Consider the following 23581-nt stretch of genomic DNA (forward strand, 5'->3'; position numbering starts at 1 on the left):
TTTTTAGTCCCTTGTGATTTCTTTGTATTTTGTTGTTTAAGGAGACATTTGTCCAATTACAAGCACTGCAGCAAAAGGTCCCAGGTCCCAGCCTGTCTCAAAATCTCAATAATAAATTCCTAGGGAAAATGCAGAAGGTAAAGTGTTTTTATAGTTGTTATTTACTGTACTCTAAAATTTCGAGACATATATATGTGTGAGTATATATATATATATATATACACACACACACATACATGAGCTGATACTGTATTTTGACTACTTGAGTTTTGTATCTTAGTTCTTTTGATGGGTTCCAAATTCAGACAGATTTAAGATGGTGAACAATCATCACCCTATAACTTCTCCAAGAGATAGTGCTGCAGAGATTACCTAAAGAAGGTTATTTTAGGAATTTCCCTTTCTGATAAAGCTTTAATGTTTTCCCTATTCTTTAGCTCGGTCCATGAGTAAAGAGCTGAAGGCGTGGGAGAACTTGCGTTATTTACTTTTGTCCTACTCCACCATGACCGCACATACCCCCTTACAGTTACTTACATGCCAACTGCCTTCCCCCTCTGTCTTCCCTCCCCAACTCTGCACCACCAGGTACTGTGCTTTCTTTTTCGCTGTCTTTGCCCTTTTCTTAAATTCTTTCTTTCCGTCTTACCCTTACAACTTCTCTGGCTTGTAAGGCTTTACTTTGTGCTAAGAGTGTCACTACTTCACCCCTCAAGTGAAACTGAAAGTTGCTCAATCATGTCCAACTCCTTGCCACCCCATGGAATAGTCCATGGAATTCTCCAGGCCAGAATACTGGAGTGGGTAGCCATTCCCTTCTCCAGGGATCTTTCCAACCCAGGGATTGAACCCAGGGCTCCCGTATTGCAGGCGGATTCTTTACCTACTGAGTCACCAGAGAAGCCCCAGAATACTGAAGTAGGTAGCCTATCCCTTCTCCAGCGGATCTTCCTGACCCATGAATTGAACCGGGGTCTCCTGCATTGCAGGTGGATTCTTTACTAGCTGAGGGATGCATTGTAAAGTCACCTATATTGGATTATCTCTTGTGTTGTTTTTGTGATTAGGTATCATTCTACTTTGGGCTTCCCTGCTAGGTCAGTGGTAAAGAATCCACCTGCAATGTAGTAGTTGCAGGATATGCAGGAACGATCCCTGGGTTGGAAGATCCCCTGGAGGAGGGCATGGCAACTCACTCCAGTATTCTTGCCTGGAGAATCCCATGGACAGAGGAACCTGATGGGCTTTAGTCCATAGCATCCAAAGAGTCTGACATGACCAAAGTGACTTAGCATGTACATATCACTCTGTTTATATAACAAGGTCTGAAAACTCTTTGAGGGCAGCCTCTTAAATTTATACTCGCTGGTGTATCTTGAAATGCTTTGCAAATATTAGATGCTTCATAAATAATAGTTGGTCAATTTACCTTGGGCAGTCTTTGCATTGTTGTTTTCAGGTAAATATTAAAATGTTTAAAAAAAGATGGGATCTTTTGAATATTAAAATGTTAAAAAAGATGGGATCTCCAGGTGGTTGATTTGTTTAGCCAATAGTTTTAAAATTTGTAAACTCTTATTAGTTGTACTCCAATTAAGTTGCTAATGGAAGCTGACAGGAAGGACTAGTTGCTTCTATTTCAGCTTAATATGAATAGTAGTAACATTCTTGAGTTTCTGCAACATGACAGTCAAGCTAAGCTTACTTTAGGTATTGCATTTAATCATTAAAACGCTGTGATACTACTGCTGTCATTGTCTTGTTTCACTAGAGAAGCTGAGTCTCCAATATGTTGCCAGGTTCTAGATGTCAGAGCAGGGATTTGCACTTGAGGCTTCTTGACACCAGAGCCCAAACTTTTAGCCATAATGCCATGCTACCATAAAGCTTTCCCATGTTCATTCTAAAGGAGTTATTCAGGCACTCAGCAGATATTCTTTGTGCTTGTCAGCTGTGGTGCTAACCGGATGGAGTACGTCAGTTGCTAGACTAGTGGTGGAGAATATCACTCTGGAATCAGCTGGACCGGAGCTTGAATCGAATGCTTGTTACATAGAAGCTATGAGGTCAGAAAGAGTTAACCTTTCTGATTCTCAGTTCCATCATCTAAAATATCAAAATTGTTATTCTGTTAACTGAGACAATGCCAACAACATTCTTACCCCAGGGCCTGTAAGTGCTCAAGAAATGTGAACTCTTAATTACAATCTCCATTCAAACTACCAAAAATTACATTAATGAAGGTAAGTGAGGAAATAAGCCACTGGAGTCTGTGCAAAAGGGATGCTTGAAAGGACAGAACTGCAGTCTCCCAGGGGCTTAGAAATATATAGCATATCAATATTTTCTAAAATCCGTTCTTTTCTTTAAATATAAGAGTAATTGTGCAGCACCCACAAGGCTGTAAGCAGATCAATGGAGTCATGGAAGCATTTGGGGACTAAGGTCCTCGTGAGCAAGTCTCTGTGTGGCTTGCTGTGTGCGAAGCAGCCTTGCACACACAATATTCTGCTTCCTCTCTGCAGGGCTCTAGCTGAGCCTTGTGCATGGCACGGGCAGAACTCAGGCATTTGGGTGGAATGCTGTCGTCAGAGAAGGTCCAGGGCAAATTGGGAGTAAGAGATTTCCTTTCATAGAACTGGGAAAGTTGGAGAGCTTTTTTTTTTCTTTTGACCCTTTTCTGTTTTTCTTCAGGTTCTCTGCTTTATTTGTTTCATAAAAGAACTTAGGACTGTGATAGTTTTATATGTGAAAGACTGTGGTACTAGAAAGAGCATCCTCTTTTGGGGAAAATGATATTCCCATTCACTAGTCTAATGACTTTGGGGAAATCCTTGATGTGGTGTATAAAATAGGGACCATGGTCATGCTACTTTTCCTTAACTTTGCATGAAAGTATTGCATTCATGAGGGTCAAGGAAGGTACAGGTGTGAGGTCTCAAGCTACACAAATATTTTATAGAAAGGGCTGTCACATAGCTGCTTTGTACCTTTGTCCCTCCTTCAATTCTCTTTTCCTTGCATACTAATGAACTTATGGGGTATTTTCTCTTGCTTCCTGTACGATTTCCTCCCAACCTTACCCCTCCTAAAGTCTGTGAAAAAGAACAGGAAATTTTAAAGATTAAAACAACTAACCAGTATGTTTATGTCATTGGCATTCATCTGAAAAGGGTGAACAACTTGGTCCAGCCATGAACCAGTTACCCTTCCCTGCCCACAGTCCTCCTGAAGGCTGGTTGGAAAGGTAGCCCCATTGGGAACACTGCTCTAGTTGTTTAGGGCTCAGGCCTTTTCCATGTTCCTCAGCTCCAACCCAAGTATCTGCTCAGTTATTTATTGAAGTCCTATCATCAGGCAGGAGATAATGTGTTATAGATGAAGCAGTGAGGCCTGGAAAGAGAAGCCCCTCTCTTGCGGCTAAGTGAGGAGGCAGGAAACACACCTTTTCATGACACCATGCTGTGCTACCTTCAGTCTACTGAACAAGCAAAGAAAGAGAGCCAGGGCTTGATGAGGGGAGGGTTAGAGTGGTATACATAGAATGAAAAAAATGGAAGGGCTACTTATTCCATTTATACATACATGCATATATACTATAATATATGGATAAATATGTGTGTACTTGGGGCTTGCCTTGTAGTTCAGTTGGTAAGGAATCTGCCTGCAATGCAGGAGACCCAGGTTTGATTCCCAGGTTGGAAAGATCCCCTGGAGAAGGAAATGGCACCCCACTCCAGTACTCTTGCCTGGAGAATCCCATGGACAGAGGAGCCTGGCGGGCTGCAGTCCATGTGGTCTCAAGAGTCGGACACGATTGAGCGACTAAAGCACCACCACCAGTAGCTTAAGATAAAAATTCTTTTTTTTTTTCCCCACATTGTGGGGCATGTGGGATCTTACTTCTCTGACCAGGGATCAAACCTGTGCCCCTTGCAGTAGAATCATGGGTTCTTAACCACTGGACCACCAGGGAAAGTCTAAGATAAAAATTCCTCAAAAATCTATCTAGAATGGGGAGAATCTGAGAAAAACTCTTATCGTATATTGCTGGTCCAGCTCTAATTTGTGCTTCAATTTTTTTTAATTTAAAAAATTACAGAAAAGAGCAAAGATGAAATTATAATAATCTTTCTATCACTCAAAATGAGCCATTGTTAACATCTGACATATCTACTTTCAGTCTTTTTAAAAATAAGTAGTTTATCATCATGTTTATAAAATTATAAATGTTATTTTGAAATAAAAAGCATTACATTTAATATTAGTTGAACTTAGAAGTAAGACTAGAGGAACTACTGAATTTCACGTCTATTTCTTAATCTCATCTCATGTTTCCTCTTTTATTTCATAAAAAGTTTGTCTAAAGTTAAGAAAACATGAAAAATATTGATATTGGAATCAAGATTTTTAAAGTTACATGTTTAAATTTTCAACATTTTAAATTTATTCTCTGCTGTGATAGAATAAGGCCATAATACTATCATCTATCTTCACATCTTCTCTCTGCTCTTGCCTTCAACTTTTGTATATTTTATTATTACTGTCACCTAGTTTGGGTTTATTCTGTAACTTCTATTTACATATGTTTAATATTTAAATGAACTGACTGGTCATCATTCAGTTCAGTTCAGTGCAGTTGCTCAGTCGTGTCCGACCCTTTTCGACCCCATGAATCGCAGCACGTCAGGCCTCCCTGTCCATCACCATCTCCCGGAGTTCACTCAAACTCACGTCCATCGAGTCAGTGATGCCATCCAGCCATCTCATCCTTTGTCATCCCCTTTTCCTCCTGCCCCCAATCCCTCCCAGCATCAGAGTGTTTTCCAATGAGTCAACTCTTTGCATGAGGTGGCCAAAGTACTGGAGTTTCAGCTTTAGCATCATTCCTTCCAAAGAACACCCAGGGCTGATATCCTTTAGAATGGACTGGTTGGATCTCCTTGCAGTCCAAGGGACTCTCAAGAGTCTTCTCCAACACCACAGTTCAAAAGCATCAATTTTTCGGTGCTCAGCCTTCTTCACAGTCCAACTCTCATATCCATACATGACCAATGGAAAAACCATAGCCTTGACTAGATGGACCTTTGCTGGCAAAATAATATCTCTGCTTTTGAATATGCTATCTAGGTTGGTCATAAATTTTCTTCCAAGGAGTAAGCATCTTTTAATTTCATGGCTGCAGTCACCATCTGCAGTGATTTTGGAGCCCCCCAAAATAAAGTCTGACACTGTTTCCACTGTTTCCCCATCTATTTCCCATGAAGTGATTAGTCTGTTTTTTAAAAAAAACTGTTTCTCTAAGTTCTAAATTTTGACTAAAAATAAGTTGGCAGGTTTTTCACTATTGAGTTTTTCTCAGATGGGCTCATGGGTAGACTGCTTTTCTTAGTCCTTTTATGGCTCATAATGCTTTTATACTTGATTGCCATTTGGATATAACATCTTAGAATCATGCTATTTTCACCTCAGAATGGTGGTTTCATTGTCTTACAGCACTGATTGCTCTAAAGCAGTCTGGTTTTAATTCCTTGCATGTTATTTGCTCTTTCTGTCCAGATGCCTGAAATTGTTTTATTCCCGAAATTTAGGAAATTAACTAGAATCTGCCTTGGTGTAGACTCCTGTATTAATTTTCTCAGATCACATGTTCTTTCCAACTATAGACAATTTTTAAAAAATATTTATTTATTTATTTGGCTGAGCTGGGTCTTGGTTGTGGCATGCATAATCTTAAATTGCAGCATGCAGACTCTTAGTTGCAGCATGTTGGGATCTAGTTCCCTGATCAGGATTAAACTCGGGCCACCTACATTGGGTGCACAGAGTCTTAGCCACTGAACCACTAGGGAAATGCCCAACTATAGATAATTTTTTAAAATTTCCATTGGTTCAGATAAATTTTCCTATAGTATAATATGTTATATATATATATTTTTAATATGTTTTAATAAGTAACTACTCCATATATGAAGCTTTCTCAAGAATATCAGTTATCCCATGTCTTTTATATCAATTGTCTTTTCCCCCATGGCTTTAATTAATCTTTGTATGCATGCATGTATCCCAATTATCTTAAGTCTTTATTCTATGCTAGGAATTTAATTATCGGTGGCACTTATTCTGCTACTTGCTTTTCTAATTTATTTATCTCTTTAATGATACTACTTCGGTTTTTCAATTTGTTTCCAGAGGTCTTCAATTTTCTTTCTCATAACATCCTTGCTTTATCATTTTATCTTTGGCCAGATATTGGATTGGCATTCTTGTTAAGATGTTCTGTGTCAATAAGCATTTGTGAGAAAAGTTTTTTGAGACATATTTCTTTAAGGTTTGTGTTTGTGTGTGTGTTTGTTTTGTGAACAGTATGCATCTTACTTTTCTGATGGTGAAAAAAAATCTCCCAATTAAATTGAAACAAAAAGCCCAAAATTATGTGGAGACACCTGCACATTTAGAGTATGAGCTCCTAACCAAAACCTCCTGATAGCTCAGTTGGTATAGAATCTGCCTGCAATGCAGGAGACCCCGGGTTCGATTCCTGGGTTGTGCAGATCCGCTGGAGAAGGGATAGGCTACCCACTCCAATATTCTTGGGCTTCCCTGGTGGCTCAGCTGGTAAAGAATCCACCTGCAATGTCGGAGACCTGAGTTTGATCCTTGGGTTGGGAAGATCCCCTGGAGAAGGGAAATGCTACCCACTCCAGAGTTCTGGCCTGGAGAATTCCATGGACTGTAGTCCATGGGATCACAAAGAGACAGACAGGACTGAGCGACTTTCACTTTCAACCAAAACCTCAGACAGAAACCAGGAGAACAGAAGGGATTTGTGCCTCAGAAAGGTGAACATGAGCATCTGCACAGAAAGGTGACACGAGGCCAAGTGTTTCCATATCATGACTCGCTTTGTGTTCCCACGCTGTTCAATTCCCAGGCCTCTTGTAGAGCTTGTGTGCTTTTTGTTGTCAGAGAACATTTCTAATTTTAGCTTGCTGACTTGCTTAAGCAAAAGTACTCCCATAGAGATAGATTAAGAAACTTTCCTTTAAAACACATTTTTTGTTAGTATGTTGACTAGAAAATGGACGCATTAGAAACTTCTGTATTAAAACTTAAATTGTCACATGCTGGAAATCTTCCTTATAGAGTAAGCAACATACCACATACAACAATACTTCTTTTGGCATCAAAAGCTAAAGGATATCTAATTGGCTTAGAAGATTAGATATGAACAAATAAATGCAGAGTTAAATCCTTCTAATGGAAACACTGAAATATTCATAGGGAAAATTCAAACACTTAACACTTGTATTTAAACTGTATTCAAGTAATGGCAAGATAATTGGTAAGAAAATTAACCAGTCTTATTTTTGAGAACTCAATTTATCACAATACCCAGTGTTTTTATGGTTTCTTCTCAATGCTCTCACAGTTAGAAGGAGGCAATCCATTTCGATTACATGTGCTAAATTTTGTGGTCTTCTGAAATGATACACAGTAATGGGCTGTTTCAGCAAATATAATCAAATTGTTTCATTTACTTTAGCATGCAAATTCAAGCTCCCTAGTGCAGTTTAAAACAGAAAAAAATTTGCTAGCGTGGCATATGCTGATGGCTTTGATTCTCCTTAGGCTGAGAGCAGGTAAATAGCTAGCAAATTTTTGTAATTTTATATGGAAAACATTACAATAGTATGCAAAATGTTTAATAGTGTAGTGATTTTTGCTTGAAGTACTTGTTCACCAGCATCTCCTTTATAAATGACTACCCTCTGGAAATATTTTACAAACTCAAAATTTAAATTTTGTTAAACTTGTCTAGAAGTAAATTCTATACACACAAGAAGGGGAAAACAGTGCAGCATCCTTTCAGTTAAAATGGGAGAAATATAAAAGCCAGAAAAAAACTGGATATCATAAGTACTGGTTCTCTTCTCTGATAGCTCATGATTCCTGAATCGACTCATTGAGAAAAATCATTGTGGAAATCTGGGCTCCCTAGGGATGTAACCACAGGATATGCCCCAGTCTCTTCTCTTGCCCTCTCTCGTGTTTATCAAAGTTTATATTTCCTTTCATTTGATGTCATAACCATGGTTATATGTAATGCCTAAAGTATATTTGCTTTAAAAAGCCTGAAATAATAGTAAATTTAGCCACCCAAAGGATGTGGTACCAATCAAAGAGGCTTTTACAGATAGGAATGGTCATTTGTGTCCACTTTCAAAACCAGAACAAGTTTTTGCTTGAGTACCTACTGAGATGGCCATTTTTCCAAAAGGTGCTTATATAAACTTGCAGTGAGCCTTGGGAGAAAACTATATGGGCACTGAGCAGTGCTCCTAAGAATTGAATGAGAGGGTGTGGCTCCACAGAAACAGCAGTGACTACTGGGTCTCTAAACACCTGGAATAACAGGCAAATTTGGCCTTGGGGTACAGAATGAAGAAGGGCAAAGGCTAACAGAGTTTTGCCAAGAGAACGCACTAGTCTTGGCAAACAACCTCTTCCAACAACACAAGAGAAGACTCTACACATGGACATCACCAGATGGTCCATACCGAAATCAGATTGATTATATTCTTTGCAGCAAAAGGTGGAGAAGCTCTATACAATCAGCAAAAACAAGACCAGGAGCTGACTGTGGCTCAGATCATGAATTCCTTATTGCCAAATTCAGACTTAAATTGAAGAAAGTAGGGAAAACCACTAGACCATTCAGGTATGACCTGAATCAAATCCCTTACAATTATACAGTGGAAGTGAGAAATAGATTTAAGGGACTAGATCTGATAGAGAGAGTGCCTGATGGACTATGGTTGGAGGTTTGTGACATTGTATAGGAGACAGGGATCAAGACCATCCCCAAGAAAAAGAAGAGCAAAAAAGCAAAATGGCTGTCTGAGGAGGCCTTACAAATAGCTATGAAGAGAACCAAAAAGCAAAGGAGAAAAGGAAAGATATACCCATTTGAATGCAGAGCTCCAAAAAATAGCAAGGAGAGTTAAGAAAGCCTTCCTCAGTGATCAGTACAAAGAAATAGAGGAAAACAATAGCATGGGAAAGACTAGAAATCTCTTCAAGAAAATTAGAGATACCAAGGGAACATTTCATGCAGAGATGGGCTCAATAAAGGACAGAAATGGTATGGACCTAACAGAAGCCAAAGATATTAAGAAGAGGTGGCAAGAATACACAGAACTATACAAAAAGGATCTTCATGACCCAGATAATCACGATGGTGTGATCACTAACCTAGAGCCAGACATCCTGGAATGTGAAGTCAAGTGGGCCTTAGGATGCATCATTATGAACAAAGCTAGTGGAGGTAATGGAATTCCAGCTGAGCTATTTCAAATCCTAAAAGATGATGCTGTGAAAGTGCTGCACTCAATATGCCAGCAAATCTGGAAAACTCAGCAGTGGCAACTGGACTAGAAAAGGTCAGTATTCATTCCAATCCCAAAGAAAAGCAATGCCAAAGAATGTTGAAACTACCGCACAATTGCACTCATCTCACATGCTAGCAAAGTAATGCTCAAAATTTTCCAAGCCAGGCTTCAACAGTACATGAACTGTGAACTTCCAGATGTTCAAGTTTGATTTAGAAAAGGCAGAGGAACCAGAGATCAAATTGCCAACATCCGTTGGATCATCAAAAAAGCAAGAGAGTTCCAGAAAAACATCTATTTCTGCTTTATTAACTATGCCAAAGCCTTTGACTGTGGATCACCACAAACTGTGGAAAATTCTGAAAGAGATGGGAATACCAGACCACCTGACCTGCCTCTTGAGAAATCTGTATGCAGGTTAGGAAGCAACAGTTATAACTGGACATGGAACAACAGACTGGTTCCAAATAGGAAAAGGAGTATGTCAAGGCTGTATATTGTTACCCTGCTTATTTAACTTATATGCAGAGTACATCATGAGAAATGCTGGGCTGGAGGGAGCACAAGCTGGAATCAAGATTTCCGGGAAAAATATCAGTAACCTCCGATATACAGATGACACCACCCTTATGGTAGAAAGTGAAGAAGAACTAAGGAGCCTCTTGATGTAAGTGAAACAGGAGAGTGAGTAAAAAAGTTGGCTTAAAGTTCAACATTCAGAAAACAAAGATCATGGCATCCATTCCCATTACTTCATGGCAAATAGATGGGGAAACAGTGGAAACAGTGGCAGACTTTATTTTTGGGGCTCCAAAATCACTGCAGATGGTGACTGCAGCCATGAAATTAAAAGATGCTTACTCCTTGGAAGAAAATTTATGACCAACCTAGACAGCATATTAAAAAGCAGAGATATTATTTTGCCAGCAAAGGTCCATCTAGTCAAAGCTATGGTTTTTCCAGTAGTCATGTACGGATATGAGAGCTGGAATGTAAAGAAAGCTGAGCACTGAAGAATTGATGCTTTTGAACTGTGGTGTTGGAGAAGACTCTTGAGAGTCCCTTGGACTGCAAGGCGCTCCAACCAGTCCATCCTAAAACACATCAGTCCTGAATATTCATTGGAAGGACTCATGCTGAAGCTGAAACTCCAATACTTTGGCCACCTGATGTGAAGAACTGACTCTTTTGAAAAGACCCTGATTCTGGGAAAGATTGATGGCAGGAGGAGAAGCGGGTGACAGAGGATGAGGTAGTTGGATGGCATCATCGACTCAGTGGACATGAGTTTGAGTAAACTCTGGGAGTTGGTGATGGAGAGGGAGGCCTGGTGTGCTGCAGTCCATGTGATTGCAAAGAGTTGGACACGAGTGAGTGACTGAACTGAACTGAACTGAACCTCATCTCTGGGTTTTTGTCTCCTGGAACTCTGGTCAGTCCTGGAAATCTGTGGGCCCAGGCTTACTGGCTGCTCAACAAATAAAATAGCACTGGACTGTGACCCTGGGAGAGAACCTGAAAGGCTCGGCGGGAGGGAGATGACTGGATTGACTGCTGAGGATTACAGGTCATCTTTATGCTATGACATCTAAATTCACATCTGGTCATGTTGATGAGCTCTGGGCTCACAAATCCATCCACACTTTTAACACATCACACCATGTAGACATTGAAAAATTAATGTGTGTCTGAAACAGGGCACTTAATTCTCTATGCATTGCTTTATATCTTCCGTATCTCATTAATGATACCTTTGTACCTTGATCCAGTTACTCCACAGAGAATCATTCTTTATACTTTTCCTCACCCTACTCTGCACTTCCAGTCCATCACCAAGCCCTTCTAATTCTCTTCTCTAGTTTGTAAATGTGCTCCGAATCAATCTACCTTTTTCCATTGGTCCTGACCACCATCTCTCCTTGAGATTAAGGCAGCACTCTCCACATTTACAATCTGTTTTCTTCTCAAACTTAATCCATGTTCCACTTGATGGCAAAGCGAATCTTGCAAAACACAGATCAGATTATGTTACTTCCATAGTTAAAACCTTTCAACAACTTCTCACCAAATTTAAAGTAAAGTTTAGGCTCCTTATGATGGACTACAAAGCTCTTGATGATCTGGCTCCAGCCAATCCCTTCACCCTCACTGACTGTCCAAGTCCCCCAAGCTCATGAGGTTGTACTCAGCCTAATTCTAGTTCATCCTAGTCAATGTCTCAGGGTCTCACTCTAGCCTCTTCCCCGCCTGAGGACCTCTTCCCTCACATGGACAACCTTTTATCTAGTAGTCTTCATCTCCACCTCTTGTTTCTTTTCTCTATCACACTTATTTATATTTTAGTACACTGAAATTATTTTATTCATTTGCTTATTTATTTCTTGTCTGTCTTCACCTATTAGTAGGTAATGACTATGAGGAAAGGGACCATCTTGTGGCCCTGCCCTTCTTAGCAGCACTTAGAGGGAATCCAATAAATGTCTGTTAAAAGAATGAATGGAGAATGGGGAGCAGGCAAGACTATGGCATCAAGACACACTGCAGGCTCTGAAGAGGGAAAAGCCTGAGACAAGACACAGGCAGAATCTATACAATTATGAACCAAAGGGAAAAATAAAATTCCATTTGGTCACCTTGTCCCAAAATACTGGGTTGGGGAGGCTCACTTTGATATTTCAGATTTTAGAGCAATAAACTTAGAAGACCCAGCAATTAAGAAGTAAGCTAAAGAGGATATATAAATGAAAGGGGATGAATATCAAAAAGTTTGGACAATTTTGCAAGTGACAGTGTCATAAAAGAGCACCAAATGAAGCCTGGATGACAAGAAGGGGAAGGCCAAGGAAGATCCACTAGCCAGCCCCCTTTCCAAGGTTGTAGCTCTTGTCAATCTGGGTTTAATTCAATATGAATATAAGTAACTGCCATGTTTTTGTTTTGTTTTAAGCTGAGAGCTTCACTAAGTGCTTTATCTTCCCATCTCTACTTGGTGGACATTCCCCTTGTACTGGTCAGGGAGCAGAGGCCTGAGAGTCTAATTGACCGGCTGAAGGTCACATTCGGGGAGGGGATGAGCGAGGGAATGAAAGCGGTTCTGTCACCAGAACCTTGCTCCTACCTTCTGTCCTGACCCTAATTAATATTCACGTCCCAAACCTTAGGGAAAATGGCAAAACTTGCCTTTAGTATTTACTTCTCCATCATTTTACCCTTTTCGGTGGTCCCTACCCAGGATCACTCCCTGGGCTAGAGGCCCTTTAGAAAGAATGAAAGCTGATAAGTCATTAACATTTTAGCATGAACTAGCTAATGACACTATGGGGATGCCACTGAACTTTGTGAGGTGCAAATATTTTGACCAGAGGCCTTCTCCTCCCCCTCCAATCCCAGACTCAGAGCTGCAACTCTTGGGTCCATGCTAGCTAATGAGCATGTACAGGCAGAGGAGCTCGATAAAGATGGACTGATTTATTGATCGATGGGAGCGCAGCTGAGCTTAATCTTCCCTTGCAGCTGCTCCTTTCCTTCCACATCTCTGGAGAAGTGTGTTGGCCCCGCCCAACATCCTCATGCATAGCCCACCCCATTCTTTTGAACTGGGCCTTAGTGGGAATCTGGTGTGAAACTAATCGGTTGCAGAGAAACATATTATAGCCACTACACACAAGCCTTTGGCATGTGGCTAGTCTGCACTGAGATGTATAAAATACACATAAGATTTCAAAGATTTAGTATGATTAGAAGGATTTAAAGATACCTCATTTATATATTTTATACTGATGCTGTTTATAATAGATAAGATTAAGTTCAACTGTCTTCCCTTTTTAAAAATGAAGCTACTACAAAATTTAAAATTGATTTTGCCATACATCAACATGAATCTGCCACAGGTATACACGTGTTCCCCATCCTGAACCCTCCTCCCTCCTCCCTCCCCCTACCATCCCTCTGGGTCCTCCCAGTGCACCAGCCCCAAGCATCCAGTATCGTTCATCGAACCTGGACTGGCAACTCGTTCCATATATGATATTATACGTATTTCAATGCCATTCTCCCAAATCATCCCACCCTCTCCCTCTCCCACAGAGTCCACGAGACTGTTCTATACATCAGTGTCTCTTTTGTTGTCTCGTATACAGGGTTATTGTTACCATCTTTCTAAATTCCATATATACAATATTATAAAGTTAAAAAATAAAATAAAAAAATAATATAAAAAAAGAATATGGGTAAATTGTAATTTTGGTATAATATAGAAAATGGTTCCTCTTTATGTCAGATTATGGGATTCTTTTGGTATTTAGACAATTGAAAACTATAAAATTAAGGAATTTATAATATATTAAACAGCTGCATATTGTTTTCACAAAAAAATGTATTCTGAGTATGTTGATACTAAAAGCTTTTCTAAGAAAAAAAATAAAATAAAATACTTGTATTTAAAAAAAATAAAGTAAAATATTGAAAGTGAAAGAAAAAAAAACCAAAATTTAAAATTGAACGCATGGCTCACAATATACACTTACTGGGCAGAGCTGCTCTTGACCCAGGATATTTTTGTTCATTATTTTATTTAATCCTCACAACTATTCCAGGAGGTAGGTGCCATTATCACCCCTGTTTTATTCATGAAGACACTGGAATCAAAGTTTGGTAACTTGCCCAAGGCCATGAAGCTACGAAGTTGCTGACTTGAGATCTGAACTCAGGTCCGCCCAACTCTATGACCACACTCTATTTCCACTTTATGCTACTATATTGACATCCTCTGTGGGAAATTGCTGCTATGTTGAAAAATGCTGGAGGAAGGAGCACAAGAAATGATTGTGGAAATGCTGACAGTGGCTAAATGACATAATTAAAAATGCAACAAGGCCTCTGAAGTATGTGCTGTTGGGGCAAGAATGGACAGTGAATCTGGCTCCAAGTTTGACTGCAAAATCCATGCTCTCAGAAAAAGGAAACTGCAAACCTGGAACCTTGGAAATGCATATCACTCAGGGAATTTTAAGGTTTCAAAGATGATGAGGCATGTCAGGCATAGAACTTCCCGGGGTCTGGGCTCTGTGGGTTGGTTTAGGCCAAAGCAGAACTCCTACCTCATGAAAAGCTTTAACACAGACACCTTCTGTGGGGTTGTTTGGTGGGATTGTTGATGAGCAGAGAGGGGAAGGGCAGTTAGGAGCTGTTCTAGGGACACTTGCCCAAGCCCCCTGGATTCTGGCTCCACACAACTGACTCATAAATATGTGCATGCTTAGTCGTGTCCGACTCTTAATGATGCCATGGACTCATGGAGAGGTGTAGCCCACCAGGCTCCTCTGTCCTTAGTACTTTCAGGCAAGAAACTGGAGTGGGTTGTCATTTCCTCCTCCAGGAGATCTTCCTGATCCAGGGATTGAAACCGAGTCTCCTGAATCTCCTGAATTGGAGGCCAATTCTTTACCATCGAACTACCTGGGCACTGCTTTACTTGACTCAAGAAGGCATTTCTTTTCTTTCTTTCTCTCTGTCTCTCCTTCTTTCTTTCCTTCCTTCCTTTCTTTTCTCTCTCTCCCTCCCTTTCTCCCACTTTCTTTCTCTTTCTTCCTCCTAGTTAATGTAGTGAGGGAGGTCTGGACCTGCTTGGAAGGAGTTCTCCCTCACATTTCCCAGTGCATATAAAGCCTCCTCTTGCCCTGTCCTGTCCTCCATGGCTTCATGTGGAGAGCATGTTGCTACCTCTGGCCTCAGTACCTGCTGGGGTCATCTCCAAGTCAGGCTGTAGGGGACTGAGGGCTGCAGGTTGTGTTAGGGTGGTTTCTTTATCCACGGATTGTCTGCCTGGCACTCACACTTAGGGAAAGAAAAGACTGCCCTAGGCTGTAGAGGGAGGTGAGGTAGATGACAGGCCTTCCACTCTCTGAATTCAATAAATAAGGGCAAACCCCCAAATAACATTCAGTTGAGAAGATTCATGTGATGTGAGGTAAATGGCCTGTACAAATGTCCTACTGAGGGGAGAAGGGAGCCATGGAAGTGATTTTACCTGCCCAATGGGAAGAGAAACCAGAATTGGAAGGGAAGTGATTGACTTATAATTACACTGACTGGGACCCTGGGGTTGTGACCACAGAAAATTACTTGAGTTTTCCATAGCCCTAGAGCAAGGTGGCTTAGTGGTAAAGAATCTGCCTGCAATGCAAGAAACTGGTAGGAGATGTGGGTTCGATCCCTGGGTCAGGAAGATCCTGTGGAGAAGGAAATGGCAACCCACTCCAGTATTCTTGCCTAGGAAATCCCATGAACAGAGGAGCCTGGCAGGCTACAGTCCATGAGATCCAAGAGTGAGACACAACTGAGCGACTAAACAACAATAACCACAACAAAACCCCCAAAGCCCAAGGCTCCAAAGCAAGTTGGCTGCAGTCACCTCTGGTCTCTCAGAAGGAGATGGGGTACGTGGAGTGGGCAGTAGAATGCTGCCCAGCTTAAGAAGGTCAGGGTGAAGTTGCTGATGGGCCTATTTCAGGGACCTACCACCCAGGACCATGGGAGGCCACGTGGGGCCAGGGAATGAGTCAGAAAGGGAACATTTTTCACACACAAGCTATAAAGAAAATGTGAGGCTCCCATCCTCCCAGCTTCCAAGGTGGAGTGGGGTGGTGGGACCCAGTGATTAAGACAGACAAATGAATGACTCTTAGCTCAAGCCGCAGTCCCTTCAGTTCTGAATTTGGAGCCTGGGAGAGACATCCAGCAGTGGCTTGAGGGGGTGCAGCCATTCTTGTTGACCTCAGAAGGCTGGGCCTGCACCTCCAGACATACCCTAACATACCTCTGTGTGTGTGTGTGTGTGTGTGTGTGTGTCGCTCAGTCATGTCCAACTCTCTGCAACTCCATGGACTGTAGCCCACCAGGCTCCTCTGTCCATGGAATTTTTCAGGCAAGAATACTGGAGTGGGTTGCCATTCCCTTATCCAGAGGATCTTCCCAACCAGGGATCAAACCCAGGTCTCCTGCATTGTAGACAGATTCTTTACCATCTGAACCAGCAGGGAAGCCCAACAGACCTACCTACTGGGAATTCACCCAACCCTTTGCAGACCCACTCTATTTCTAATGAATTTCCCTTCATAGTACTGTTAACAGCAAGGGCTGTGACCAGTCAGCGGGTAGAGCTAGGTTGGGTAGGTCAAGAAAGGCATCTTTCAACCACAGGTTGCTACACTATGTGTCTGCTGTAACCTGTGACTCTCTTCCAGGTGCCTCAAGAGAACAAGGTGGGTATAGCTCTGAAGAGAATTCCTAACTCCCATCAGCCCCAGTAATTCCATCAAAATTCTTACCAGATTTAAACAAGAAGATAAATTAATAAACTTGAGTCTTCTCTCGGTGTCTTATCCCAGCCCACCCAGCAAGTAGTTATTACAAGTGAAATAACTATCTGAAAGCTGTCAATGATGGTTTTGCCATTATGTTTTTTGAAGGACCATTCACTATATTTACTCTGAAGTAAGCAGGCAGTTGTGGGAGACACTTACAGAACCAAAGGCCTTGCAGGTGCCCCTAACTCATTTAGATCCTTCCCTCCATGGCAGTGCCAGTGAATCATCCATTGCGTTACATCAGTTAAGCCAGCAAGATACATCAGATCAGATCAGATCAGTCGCTAAGTCGTGTCCGACTCTTCATGACCCCATGAATTGCAGCACGCCAGGCCTCCCTGTCCATCACCAACTCCCAGAGTTCACTCAGACTCACGTCCATCAAGTCAGTGATGCCATCCAGCCATCTTATCCTCTGTCGTCCCCTTCTCCTCCTGCACCCAATCCCTCCCAGCATCAGAGTTTTTCCAATGAGTCAACTCTTCGCATGAGGTGGCCAAAGTACTGGAGTTTCAGCTTTAGCATCATTCCTTCCAAAGAAATCCCAGGGCTGATCTCCTTCAGAATGGACTGGTTGGATCTTCTTGCAGTCCAAGGGACTCTCAAGAGTCTTCTCCAACACCACAGTTCAAAAGCATCAATTCTTCGGCTCTCAGCCTTCTTCACAGTCAACTCTCACATCCATACATGACCACAGGAAAAACCATAGCCTTGACTAGACGAACCTTTGTTGGCAAAGTAATGTCTCTGCTTTTGAATATGCTATCTAGGTTGGTCATAACTTTCCTTCCAAGGAGTAAGCGTCTTTTAATTTCATGGCTGCAGTCACCATCTGTAGTGATTTTGGAGCCCCCAAAAATAAAGTCTGACACTGTTTCCACTGTTTCCCCATCTATTTCCCATGAAGTGATGGGACCGGATGCCATGATCTTCGTTTTCTGAATGTTGAGCTTTAAGCCAACTTTTTCACTCTCCACTTTCACTTTCATCAAGAGGCTTTTGAGTTCCTCTTCACTTTCTGCCATAAGGGTGGTGTCATCTGCATGTCTGAGGTTGTTGATATTTCTCCCGGCAATCTTGATTCCAGCTTGTGTTTCTTCCAGTCCAGCGTTTCTCATGATGTACTCTGCATATAGGTTAAATAAACAGGGTGACAATATACAGCCTTGACGAACTCCTTTTCCTATTTGGAACCAGTCTGTTGTTCCATGTCCAGTTCTAACTGTTACTTCCTGACCTGCATATAGGTTTCTCAAGAGGCAGGTCAGGTGGTCTGGTATTCCCATCTCTTTCAGAATTTTCCACAGTTTATTGTGATCCACACAGTCAAAGGCTTTGGCATAGTCAATAAAGCAGAAATAGATGTTTTTCTGGAACTCTCTTGCTTTTTTGATGATCCAGTGGATGTTGGCAATTTGATCTCTGGTTCCTCTGCCTTTTCTAAATCCAGCTTGAACATCAGGAAGTTCATGGTTCACATATTGCTGAAGCCTGGCTTGGAGAATTTTGAGCATTACTTTACTAGCGTGTGAGATGAGTGCAATTGTGCAGTAGTTTGAGCAAGATACATACATTTCCCCTTTTCTAATAAAGCCAGCATATAATTTTAGGCTGCGTAGGTGAGCCTTCTAGAACCCAGACAGAGGCTGAGTGAAGTTTGTCATTTGATGCCATTTCCAGTAAAAGCATTGAGATAACAGCAATGATTTCAAAGCCCCATAGTGAGACGCCCAAATTGTATCTGGAATTTAAAAAGGGCTTACAAGTTAAAACTCACTCAGAATCTCCCTCCATCTCTCTGTTCCATCTCTTCCTCAGAACTGAATGGAAAGTAAACCCCCCACAGATCCAGCTCCATCACAGTGTTAGCAAGCAAAGTGCAGAGCAGGTCACAGTATTTCTAATTCAGATTAATGACCCCATTCAGCCCTGTCTCCTTAGCAGGAAATTAGAAAGTGTAGGAAGGAGCAAATAGTGATTCACAATGCGAGACTCTGTGTATTGGCAGTTGTGCTTGTTAAAAGCTAAGATATTGTTTTGATATAAAATAATTGAGTCTGACTTATTTATGGGATGAAGTGTTTTCTGTAATGTGAGCTCCCTTTTGCAAAGCCAGATGCTTGAAGGACAGAAGAACTAGCCTTTTCCCGATTTGTGTTTGCTGCAGTTCTGTCAGAAACAGTAATTCAGGGTAATAGGTGGGTGGGCTGTTGTGAACTTTTGGTACCCTGCTGTTGATTCTGTATCTCTTCTTCCTCCCATGGTCATCTCTCTGCACCAGGGCTGAGTCCCCACCTTCTGTTCTCCACCCTCCATGCTCACTTCTTCAGGTAACATATTTAATTAGGGGGTTTCATTTGTCATCTGTTTGTGTTCAGCCATGACTTTTCTCCAAGTCTTATTATCTCCCCTACTTCTCAGTGTGCGTATGTATACACACGCACACACACATACACACACAAACACGCACTTCCACTAGATTCACAGAGACTTAGGTATAAAGCCAGACTCGCTGTCCTCCTCGTGTAATTTCCTTTCCTTCTCTAAATCCTCATTCATAGCCATGCATATCCATTCTTTCCCTCCTTTGCCCTCCATATCTTGTCTGTCATCAAGAGCTTCCCTTTCCTCTTTGGATTCAATTCTTTCCTCCATTTGCATATTCAGTATGTAAGCTTGACTCAGGGTCTTGTTTAGGAGGGTGACATGATTTTTTTCAATAAAAATCATGCAAAGCTCTGTTTCCAAGCATGCCTAATAAACCTTTCCTGCCGTTCCTGCTGCTGCTGCTAAGTTGCTTCTGTCGTGTCCAATTCTGTGCGACCCCATAGATGGCCGCCCACCAGGCTGCCCCGTCCCTGGGATTCTCCAGGCAAGAACACTGGAGTGGGTTGCCATTTCCTTCCCCCAACGCATGAAAGTGAAAAGTGAAAGGGAATTCGCTCAGTCGTGTCCGACTCTTAGCGACCCCATGGACTGCAGCCTACCAGGCTCCTCAGTCCATGGGATTTTCCAGGCAAGAGTACTGGAGTGGGGTGCCATTGCCTTCTTCGAAACCTTTCCTATGAGGATGTATTCTTTGTTTTCTGCTTCAGGGAACATGTCTATTCTCAAATCTCACACCAAAATAGTGTTGATGAGAAACTGAAAAAGATGGATGAGCTTTAGAAGTAATTGCACCTGAGACGTCATTTCTGAGCCTTGGTGTTTATTAGAAAGTTGACTCCTGTTAAATCTGAATTTCATCTACCATTCTCCTTTTGCACAAACCCCTCTGCCACTAGTCTCCTTGCTTTTCTTTGAATTCACTTTTTCTTTGAACACATTTCTGTCTCAGGGCCTTTGTACTTCCTCTTTGGAACTCTCGTCACCAAGATGCTTACACTGGCTTGTTCTGATGGATATTATCTTCTCAAGAGAGGTGAATGCACTAAGAGAGTCCTCTATCTGCCCATTTTTCAAATCACCTGTTACATTATGAATTTCTTATTTCCTGTCAGTGTCCTTCCTAGATAGCCCAGTAAGGGCAGAGATTTTGTCTGTTTGGCTTACAGCTTTATTCTCAGAGCTAGAAAGAAGCTTTACACATGGGAGTCACTCCAGCAGTGGTCTGCTGAATCCATGCCTAAAAGTTGGATCAGAATCCAGGAAGCCTCATTTAAAACAGTATTTTTTACAGTGTGGTCCCTGGACCTACAGCTTCGGCATCACTTGAGAAATTGTTAGCAAGGCAAATTATTGGGCCTCTCACAAGTCCTATTAAATCTGAAAGTGGAAGGCAGTTGTATGAGTTTCGACAAGCCCTCCGGGAGACTGGGTAAACCTTGAGAACCACTGCTCTAAGACATTGCTAGGGTGCCATATTATCTTTTGCACTTACTACTGTTTGTCAAGGCAGGAAAAAAAATCTCGTGACACTTACGTTCGACATTTGCACTAATCTTAGACTATTCCCTGCTTGTTTCAGGTGCATTGGATCAGGAAGCTGGCTTGTCCCGTGGTCCTCAAGTTCAGGAAGAACTCAGTACGCATATATTGGCTGGTTGATTTTGCAATATTCCTTGCATATTCCTTTTTTTTAGCTCTAGGTGATATATGGAGGTTTATACTCTTCTACTGAGAGTTAGTACAGGTATGTTGTTATTGCTGTTGTCTAGTCCTCCAGGCTCCTGTGTCCATGGGGTTCTCTAGATAAGAATGCTGCAGTGGGTTGCCATCTCCTCTTCCAGGGCATCTTTCTCACTTACGGACTGAAACTGCATCTCCTGCACTGGCAGGCGCTGACTCACCAGGGAAGCCCGTGTTTGTTATTAGCATATAGAAAATACATTGATTAAAAACATGTGCATTTTGGTTAATTTTAACTCATTGTTTTATTACTTGCTAGATTTATGTTAAAGAAGTTAAAATCATGGGTTTAGGAGTTGGATTTGGGCTGGGTCAGGCCTTAATTGGTAAAAATGGGCAATAATATCTGCCTTGGAGAATTGATAGCACTGCACACAGAGCATACTCAAAGTAGCTATTATTAATAATGATAATGTTGGCATTTTTGTAACTTATAATATGTAACATTTATTATCTTGGTGTGTGTGTGTGTAAGTGTAGTTATTACGGCAGAAAGAAGACAGTGGAAAGTGTATTTTAGAACCCTGTTTCTCACAGAGGTCTCAAGACCAGCAGCAACAGCATACCTCAGAATTACTAGAGATACAGATTTCTGCCCCACACCCCAGATCTGCTGAAACAGATATAGAAGTGTGGGCTGAATACTATCTAACAAGTCCTCCAGGTGGTTCTGAAGCATCCTAAAGCTTTGGAACCCTGCTTTAAAGTCACATACACACAAACACACACACCCTCACACTCTCTGTCTGGTGTGCTTCTTTGGGGAAACCATCTATTAACAGATTAAAAGGATCCTGGAGGCCAACACCTAGAGAATTCCTGCTGAAGGGCAGGTCCATAGGACCTGCGTCATTTGAATTTGGGAGAGAGACCCAATTTCTGGTTTGCATATCAAACTTGTGCAGTGGCCTAGCTTTCTGACAGGTCTTTGAAAAATGAGGTCCCCAGTAACAGCCCTCTCTCCCTCCAATATTTCCTGGCCTGCAGCAATTAAACTGCTGAGCAGAAACTGGGCCTGATGGTCTGTTAACCCTTTGTCAGCTGAAGCACAGAAGCAATTTGTTTTGCTGGAGAGATTGTCTTCTCAACTTCTTTTCCTCCCACTGCACTACAAAGGAAAACTGTCTCCTTAAACATCTCCTTGTCGAGCTGCTGCATCTGTGTGATTGAAACAGCCAGGTCAGAGATCAACGGAGGTGAAAGGTCATCACAAACTGAATGCAGCTGCTGAATCTCCTTGTGCTTCTCCTTGGTGTCATGAAGACAAATAGCATTAAAAAAAAATTTCCCCCAGTGAAGCAGTTCTCATTTTCTCCTTTCTCATCACCCTTCAAGCATTTCTTAATGAACTACAGCTCAATCATCTATGAGCACGGTGGTTTTACATCTGAGCACAGTCCCCCAGAAAACATCAGAGTCAATTAAGATAGCTTTCTGAGTGCATTTTCCTTGTATTATTAAGTTTGGGCTTTCAGCACAGTCCAAGTCCTCATTGTTACCATTTACAACAATATCAAACAAACACGCCATGTCCAGCCACGACACAGTCCAGGAACGACAGACACGGGCAAGCACTTCCTGGTTACTGATCATTGTGCTGTCTTTGTCTTTTACATACATTCCTTGTTTATTTCTGCTCACGTGTGCTTTACAGATTTTCTCTGGAAATTTTGAATTTTAGACCAACACCTTCCACTGTCTAGGCAGGGATTTCTCAGGGAAACCCAGCCAAAATGAATGTGCATATAAACAAAAGGAAATTGGGATCATAATCTTATTTAAACCACGTCTGTTGGAACTGAGTAACTCTTAATAAAGAAAAGACAATCCTGTTTTCCTACCTTTCCATTTCTAAAGACAAGAAGAGTTTTAAATCTGACAACAGAATAAAAACCATCCAAAAATATCCAAATGAATATTTCTTTAATGACAAGAACCCTAGTATTCAATCCAAGCTGATTTTTAATAAGTTCTTTATGGTGCTCAACATAGTGCTTTGCTCACGGTAGATACCCAACACCTTTTTCAGACTCAATACTGCTTACAAATGTGAGCTTTAGCCTTAAAAAACATAGGAACTGGAACTGAGATATAAGGGATGGAGATATCTGACTTTACAGTAAAATGAGAATTTATTAATCAAATTTGGGTTTGGACTGTGTTAATGCTGATGGTGGAAGAAGGAATTGTATGTGAAACAGCTAATGTGGATCCACACTTGTCATATAAGGGCTCCATGAGGGTGATTTTTCCTCTCTCCTTCTCCAGTGAGTGATGGCTCATCTACAAACCAAGGGACAGCTGTGCTAGAATGGTCAGAAATCAAAACTGGAGTCAGGGGTTTCTCCTCTTGGCCCATGGTCCTCTGTAGGCAGGCAGGATTGGGAGGAGCAGTGAGGAAAGTTTTGCAGAGTTGCTGTAAAAGATTTAAAATTTGTATGTGCACAGAACATTTCATACAGATGAATTAAACACTGTCTCTTACACAGAGTTTCTCCTCTTTCTCAAATATCTATTTGTATAGTATTGTGGCAAATATATACATATTTATCTATAATAACTACAAAATGAATTGTAGTTTTTGCCATTCTTCATCTTCTCAACTGATATCTAGTGATGTCTAAGATATGTTTTGAATAGAAAAGCTTTCTTCCTGTTGAAAAACAGAAGGAATGCCTATTCTACAGCATGTAC

At 41.4% G+C, this 23581-nt stretch overlaps 1 long non-coding RNA gene across 3 annotated transcripts in view; it reads left to right on the plus strand.

The window, feature by feature from the left end:
- LOC109566091 (uncharacterized) overlaps nucleotides 1-23413 on the plus strand; it is a 476832-nt gene extending 453419 nt beyond the window's left edge. For all 3 annotated transcript variants that reach the window (XR_011569249.1, XR_011569250.1, XR_011569252.1), the window contains one exon: nucleotides 20727-23413. This is a non-coding gene — a long non-coding RNA (uncharacterized lncRNA). The remainder of the gene's footprint in view (nucleotides 1-20726) is intronic.
- Nucleotides 23414-23581: the final 168 nt, after the last annotated feature.

The sequence above is a fragment of the Bos indicus genome, chromosome 11 (genome assembly GCF_029378745.1).
Source record: "Bos indicus isolate NIAB-ARS_2022 breed Sahiwal x Tharparkar chromosome 11, NIAB-ARS_B.indTharparkar_mat_pri_1.0, whole genome shotgun sequence".
NCBI lineage: Eukaryota > Metazoa > Chordata > Mammalia > Artiodactyla > Bovidae > Bos > Bos indicus.